The sequence below is a fragment of the Rhinatrema bivittatum genome, chromosome 8, assembly GCF_901001135.1.
Source record: "Rhinatrema bivittatum chromosome 8, aRhiBiv1.1, whole genome shotgun sequence".
NCBI classification, from domain to species: domain Eukaryota; kingdom Metazoa; phylum Chordata; class Amphibia; order Gymnophiona; family Rhinatrematidae; genus Rhinatrema; species Rhinatrema bivittatum.
The window spans coordinates 219,092,967-219,099,310 of record NC_042622.1 but is presented as its reverse complement, the minus strand read 5'-3'; positions in this window follow the sequence as shown (position 1 = coordinate 219,099,310).

The following is a 6,344-nucleotide window of genomic DNA, read 5'->3' as shown; positions in this document are numbered from 1 at the left end:
TTTGTCTCGCAGCCCCGACACAGCCTTTTTTTTTTTCCTGTCCTCCTCGCCACACCACCGCCGGTGACTTTAATCCCTCGTACAATCATTAACCTGAAATGTTTCTCTCAGATTCCATGCCTGGAAAAAGAGCTGCCCGACTCTGCTGCCCCCCCTCCCGCCCCCCATGCCCAGGTGTGAAAGAAGATTACAGTCGCAGATCCAAAATGCTCCCTCTGAATGGAAAGTCCTGAACTAAGATCTGTACTAATGTTCTGTTTTGTACCCTCCCCCGTCTCTTTCTGTCTCTTTTTCCTTTCCTCCCTCTCCCCTCTGTCTCTCGATTTCCCTTCCTCTCCCCACTTTTTCCTTTCCCCCCTACCTCCTTTTTCTGCCTCTCTTCCTTTCTCTCTCACTCAACCACTTCCCTGCCTCTTGGCTCTCTTCCCTCCTTGGTCTTTTTTATCTCTCCTCACTTTTTCCCCCTCCATGTTTTCTAATGAAGCCCACCTCATGAGCCTCTCTCCTTCTCTCCTCTCCTGCTTTTTCACACAGACACCCCGTTCCTGAGTATTTTTCACTGTGGTTCCTGATTGCGTGACCTTTGCCCCAGATGGGGGGGGGGGGGGAGGGATGTCTGGTCCCTGCTGAGGATGGAGGCATGGGGTGATACGCTGCCTGGTGCCTGCCCTGGGTAGAGGGGGGATGGAGGGAACTACCTGGGTGGTCCATGCCCTGGTGGATGGGTGGGAGAGGGTGATGCACTGCATGCATGGCCTCTTCCTGTGCTGGAGGGGGGGGACGGGGGACGGACAGAGAACATCTCGACCTTCAGTGACGACAGCACCCGATCAGGGGTCTGGAGAGGAAGTGAGGAGTCGGGACTGCTGTGGAAGAGGGAGGAGGGTGGCAGGGAGTGCATGGGGCACTATGCCAGATTCTCACAGAGGTCAGCAGCAAGTAAATAGACTCCACCCTCGCGGTCACCATGGAGACTGGCTGCTTGCCACGGGCAAGAGGGAGGTGCAGGCCACAGGTGAGCACTGAGGCAGCTGTGACCTTAAAACTACAGAAAGGGAGAGCAGGAGAGAGGATAATGAGGAGGGACCTGCTTGGGAGTGGGGGCAGGAGCTGGTACAGTCTGGTGGTGGCCCCCTGTCCTCCTAACCTTACCCCAGGCGTTGCTGCGTTGCTTTATCTTTGCTTGTAACACAAACTAAGGTGAGGAAAAAAGGCCAGGAGGGGCAGAAAAGTTTTAGAGAGACTGCCTCTGTCGCTCTCCTTGCCCTCTTCTTTCTGCCAGCGTGGATTTGATGGCTGTTTTCGGCATGAGGCTGCAAGGGTCTGGTGTCTGGATTAGTAGTGGGGGGGGGGGGGGGGAGAGTTACAGATATGAGAGAGGCAGAAGGCAGTGAAGAGGGGGCGTGGGAAGGAAATGGAACCAGTGAGGTCAGGCTGTGGGATCCACTGGTGGCAGGGGCCAGACTAGCACCGGGTCTGCCTCGGAGGGGGGGTTAGGTGAGCTGGGTTTCATAGAAACATAGAAATGACGGCACAAGAAGACCAAACGGCCCATCCAGTCTGCCCAGCAAGCTTCACACTTTATCCATTTTTTTGTTTCCCTTTTTCTCTCTCCCACCTGTTGCTATTGGCTTCCAGTACCCTCCAGCCCTAATTCCCCTCCACCCCACCACCAATTTAGAGAGCAGCTTTGTATCTGCATCCAAGTGACATCCAGCTCAATTAGGGGTAGCAACTGCTGTAACAAGCAGGCTACACCCTTGCCCCATACTCTTACCCACCCCTGTTTTTATTTTTTGTTTTTTTTATTTTTTAATTTTTTTTTTTGGCGATAGCAGCCCTCCATCCTTCCACTCCGTGAAGGTGGAACACTAACTACTGGCCACTGGCATCCCACTCCGTGAATGCCTCTGTGGCTACTGCCGCTCTGTGCAGTGTTTGAATGCCTCTGTGGCTACTGCCGCTCCGTGCAGTGTTTTGCTGCCTCCACTTTATTCACGCCCTCTAGACTTGATGTGCCCAGCTCTGCCCTGCGGGGGGGGGGGGGGGGGGGGGTTGGCTCTTGCTTAGGGTCAGCAGACAAGGGGGCAGGACGTGGCATCTTCCTTACATGGTCTGCTGATCCCTCTGCACGGGGCTGCTTCTCCTAATGTGACCCCTGTGCTCTGCTCACAGGATATTACAGAGCTGCTCAGCAGATCTCTCCTCCCAGTGCTCCCAGTATATACTTATGGTTGCCACCTGCTGAAAGGATTTAGTTTACAGGAAGAACAAGTGAAATTGGCAGGAACTTTGGTTTCAATCCCAGGTCATCAGGGAGCAGAAATGCTGCCAGTGCTGTACCTGATCTGGGTGGGGGGAGCTGATAAGTCTGCCGCCTTCCTGCTCCAGTACCTTTCCATGGGGAGCCATCTGAAAGACACATGTCCTTAGCAGGGATTCTGCAAGTTAGTTTTATGAAACGTCCTCCAGCAGTTGTGGCAGCCCCGGATACTGCAGAAGATGCTGACGCCGTAGAAGTTTCCTTGTTGGTGATTGGCAGGGTTTCTGTTCCCAGGGACTCGCTATGATCTGAAGCTGCACTGTTATCTCGGAGCCTCTGCGGGTGCTGCCAGCTGATCCCACCAGCTGTCGCTTTCTGCTCCTACGCCCTGGGGGAAGGCAGAGTTTTCTGCAACCCCCCCTTGGAAGTGCGAAGAGGCAGCAATCCAACATGCCCTGCCCGTAGGATGCCTGTGGCATGAGTGCCGGGCTGCCACAGCCCTGCGTGTACTGTGCGTGCTGCTGCTGCTGCTGCGTTCATTCCTGTAGCGTTGAGGTGTGTTAAGCTGTCACCCTTGAGTCTCCCGTGGGTGTAGGGAAGGTCACGGCTCTGACTCAGCAGCGGTCACCCGGAGGATGTGGCTCACGGCAGAAGGAGCTAGAGCAGAGATGAGCTGGCTCCCCTGGAACTCGCCTCACCTGCCGCTCAGGTTGTGACCTCCCCCGCCCTGCTGCAGCGCCCAGCGGGGCTCCCGGTGGGTGGGGATCCCAGGATGAGTTAAGCCCTTGGGGGGGGGGGGGGCGCCCCTGAATCGGTGCTGTACCGGTTCACGTCTAGCAGGGAAGCAGAATCGTAACACCGAAGGGTTAAACTGAACGGAGAGGGAGGGAGGGAGCTATCCATTTCCTGAGCTAGTGCACAAAGTGGGCTTTGGCCCAAAGACACACAGACGCCAGAAATCTCGGCATACCAGGAATAGTTTATTCTGTGTCCAGACAGCGCGGCCTCCTCCCCTCCCTCCCTCCCTCCCTGGTAAACGATGACATAAAATATGGGTTTTAGTACAGATTCAGTGCTCGCCTGGCTTCTCCGGGACCCAGCGGTTGGGGTTGGGGCAGGGCTCGGTGGCACTCGTGGGCCCCAGCTGCAGCACGAGCTGATAATGGTGCTGCATACTTTGGGAGGAGGAGGGGGGGGGGGAGAAATCAGCATTTTACAGTGTCTGCGCTGATTCTGGAGAACAAAAGTGTTAAGTGGGGGGAGGAAGCCTGCATTGCTGGGAACGGAAGGCCTGAAACCAGGAGGAACCATTCACGATTTCGCAGAAGCCAGAGAACGGCCGAGCAGGCTTGCGGTGGTTTCCCTTCTGGGTAATGTGAGTGTGCAAGCAGGCACAGGGAGGCAGATTTGGGCAGAGGCGCGAGGTTCCCTGAGGGATCATTGTCCCCTGATGAAGGCCAGGGTGGGCACCTTCCCTGCAGGCAGGAATTTGTGAACCTGAAACACTGACTCGCTTTCTCTCTCTCCTCTCTCATTCTGCTTCCCTCCATCCCCCCCCCCCTCTTCTTTCCCTTCTGCTGTTTCTTCTATTCCCCCCCTTCCCGGGGTTAGATAGTTTTTCTTCGTCGTTCTTTCGTGGGAAGTCTCTGATTTTCTTTGTCAGATTTGGGAAATGTGCATCCCTGGTATCTTCTTTTGTATTTTGCAGAGTAGAGGAGGAGGAACAATTCTCGCTTCTCTGGTGTTTCACTGCATGCGCAGTTGGACTGCTCGTTCGGTTTTTGTCTCCATGTTTCTGTGTTGTGTGTTTAGTGAGGATCCATATATGTTCTGCTTGGGACTGAGGTGAGAGATTCTGCTAGCATGTGGTTTCCATGCAGGGATCTGTCGCAGTCTGACTTGTTTTCATTTCCCAGTAGGAAATGCACTGGGGTCCTAGGGCCTTGGTGTAATATTTGCAGCACTGCCTTTTCATAGCTGGCTTGGTTGCTGCCAGAGTCCTGGCAGTTGGTGCTGTTATGGTGTGATCCGCTCTCCTTTCTCACTTCATCCTCCCTCCCCCTCTCGGTCTCCCTTCCCCCATTCCCTCTTTTGTGCCTCTCTCACCAGGCTGTGGAGCAGCAGCGCAGAATATCTCTGAAGGATTTGAACCTGACCCTTTTTGGAATTAGGGGAAAGAGAGGATTATTTCTGGGTACAGTGCTTTTGCATTTTTTAGAAAGATGAGGACCTTTGATTGTCACTTAGGAAAAAAAAACCAAATTTGCTTATGCATTAAGTGCAAAATCGATGAGGAGAAAGGAAAAAGTAAATAGTGAGGTTGATTGATTTTTTTTTTTTTTTTTTTGGTGTGACCCAAGTGTAAGAAGAGTGAGTGTTTGAAGTTTCTCGTTTATACTGTTCAAGACTGGAAGCTGTTGGGAAGCGTCATAGCTCTCATTCTTATGCCAATTGTAACCATTGCTTCCATGTGACCACCGTCCTAAAGAGAGATGAAGACAGAGCGCTTCCCAGCAGCACCCCTCCCCCACCCCTTCCTGGATCGTTCCTCCCCATCACCCACTTCCCCCTCTCTCGTGCATTCCCTCCGGGCATAGTCTTCACGCTGTGGGCCTCCCGCACCCCTTCCTGGATCGTTCCTCCCCATCACCCACTTCCCCCTCTCTCGTGCATTCCATCCGGGCATAGTCTTCACGCTATGGGCCTCCCGCACCCCTTTCTCTCCTTCTCCTTGTGTTTTTTTGTTTTGTGGTGATCTAGGCTGCTATTCGAGTAAAGTGTCCCTGGGAGTAGGAGGCTCTGGCTGTTGTGTCCCTGGCTTGGAGGCGCTGAGTGCTGTGTCCTTGCGCCACCAGAACTCCTGCTCTGTGCCACTTACACAACGCTCCCTCGGGCTTTTTGAGCCGAACACGGCGATGGCTCGCAAAGGCGAAAAATGGGCCCAGCATGCGCATGGCTCTCGGGAAAGCTGATTTTCCAAGACGGGGGTGCTAGAGCGAAGTCTCTGATTTTCAAGCCGAAGCACCCCTGTTCCCCCCACGATCACCTTTAGCGTTTTAAGGGCCCTGCTGTTCCTAATTCCATGATTCTGTTCCCCCAGACTCGTGCGCTGCTCCCTCATCCGGAGCGTCGAGGACCTGGCCTTGCTGTCTCCGGGGCATCCTCTGCTTCTCACGGGTGCCTCTTCCACCAGCCCCATCAAAACATAGTAACATGAAAACAGCGGATGCAGGTAGAATAAAACCCAGTTGTCCCATCCAGTCTGCTCGGTTATTCCAGCCCAGAGCGCAAAGGATATATCCCAGCCACCAGCTGATATCTCTCCTTATTCAGGACCGTTTGTCATCCTACTCATTTCTACTTTACTATCTAGCAGGCCGATACAGTACAGTGCGCTCCGGCGGAGCGCACTGTTAACCTGCGGTTGGTCACGCGTTTTCGACGCGCTAGCTTTACCCCTTATTCAGTAAGGGGTAATAGCGCGTCGAAAACGCGTGTCCAACCCCCCTGAAACTAATAGCGCCTGCAACATGCAAATGCATATTTTACTTTCAGAAATTAGCTCCTACCCAAAGGTAGGCAATAATTTCTCCCCGCAGCGGGAAAGTGCACAGAAAAGCAGTAAAAACTGCTTTTCTGTACACCTTCCGACTTAATTTCATGGCGATATTAAGTTGGAGGTCCCAAAAGTAAAAAATAATTAAAAATAAAAAAATTTAAAATCGGCTCGCGGGTTGAAAACTGGATGCTCAATTTTGCTGGCGTCCGGTTTCCGAACCCGTGGCTGTCAGTGGGTTTGAGAACTGACACCGGCTAAATTGAGCGTCTGCTGTCAAACCCGCTGACAGCCGCCGCTCCTGTCAAAAAGGAGGCGCTAGGGACGCGCTAGTGTCCCTAGCGCCTCCTTTTACTGCAGGCCCCAATTAGCATATTTTTATTTACTGGATCGCGCGCACAGGACAGTGGCCTGTGCTTGCGCCGGAAGAGCGGGCACTCGCCCGCTCTCCCGCGTTTCTGTATCGGCCTGTAAGGTAGACGAACATGCAAAATCCCACACTTTACTGCTGGGGGAATTCTGCAC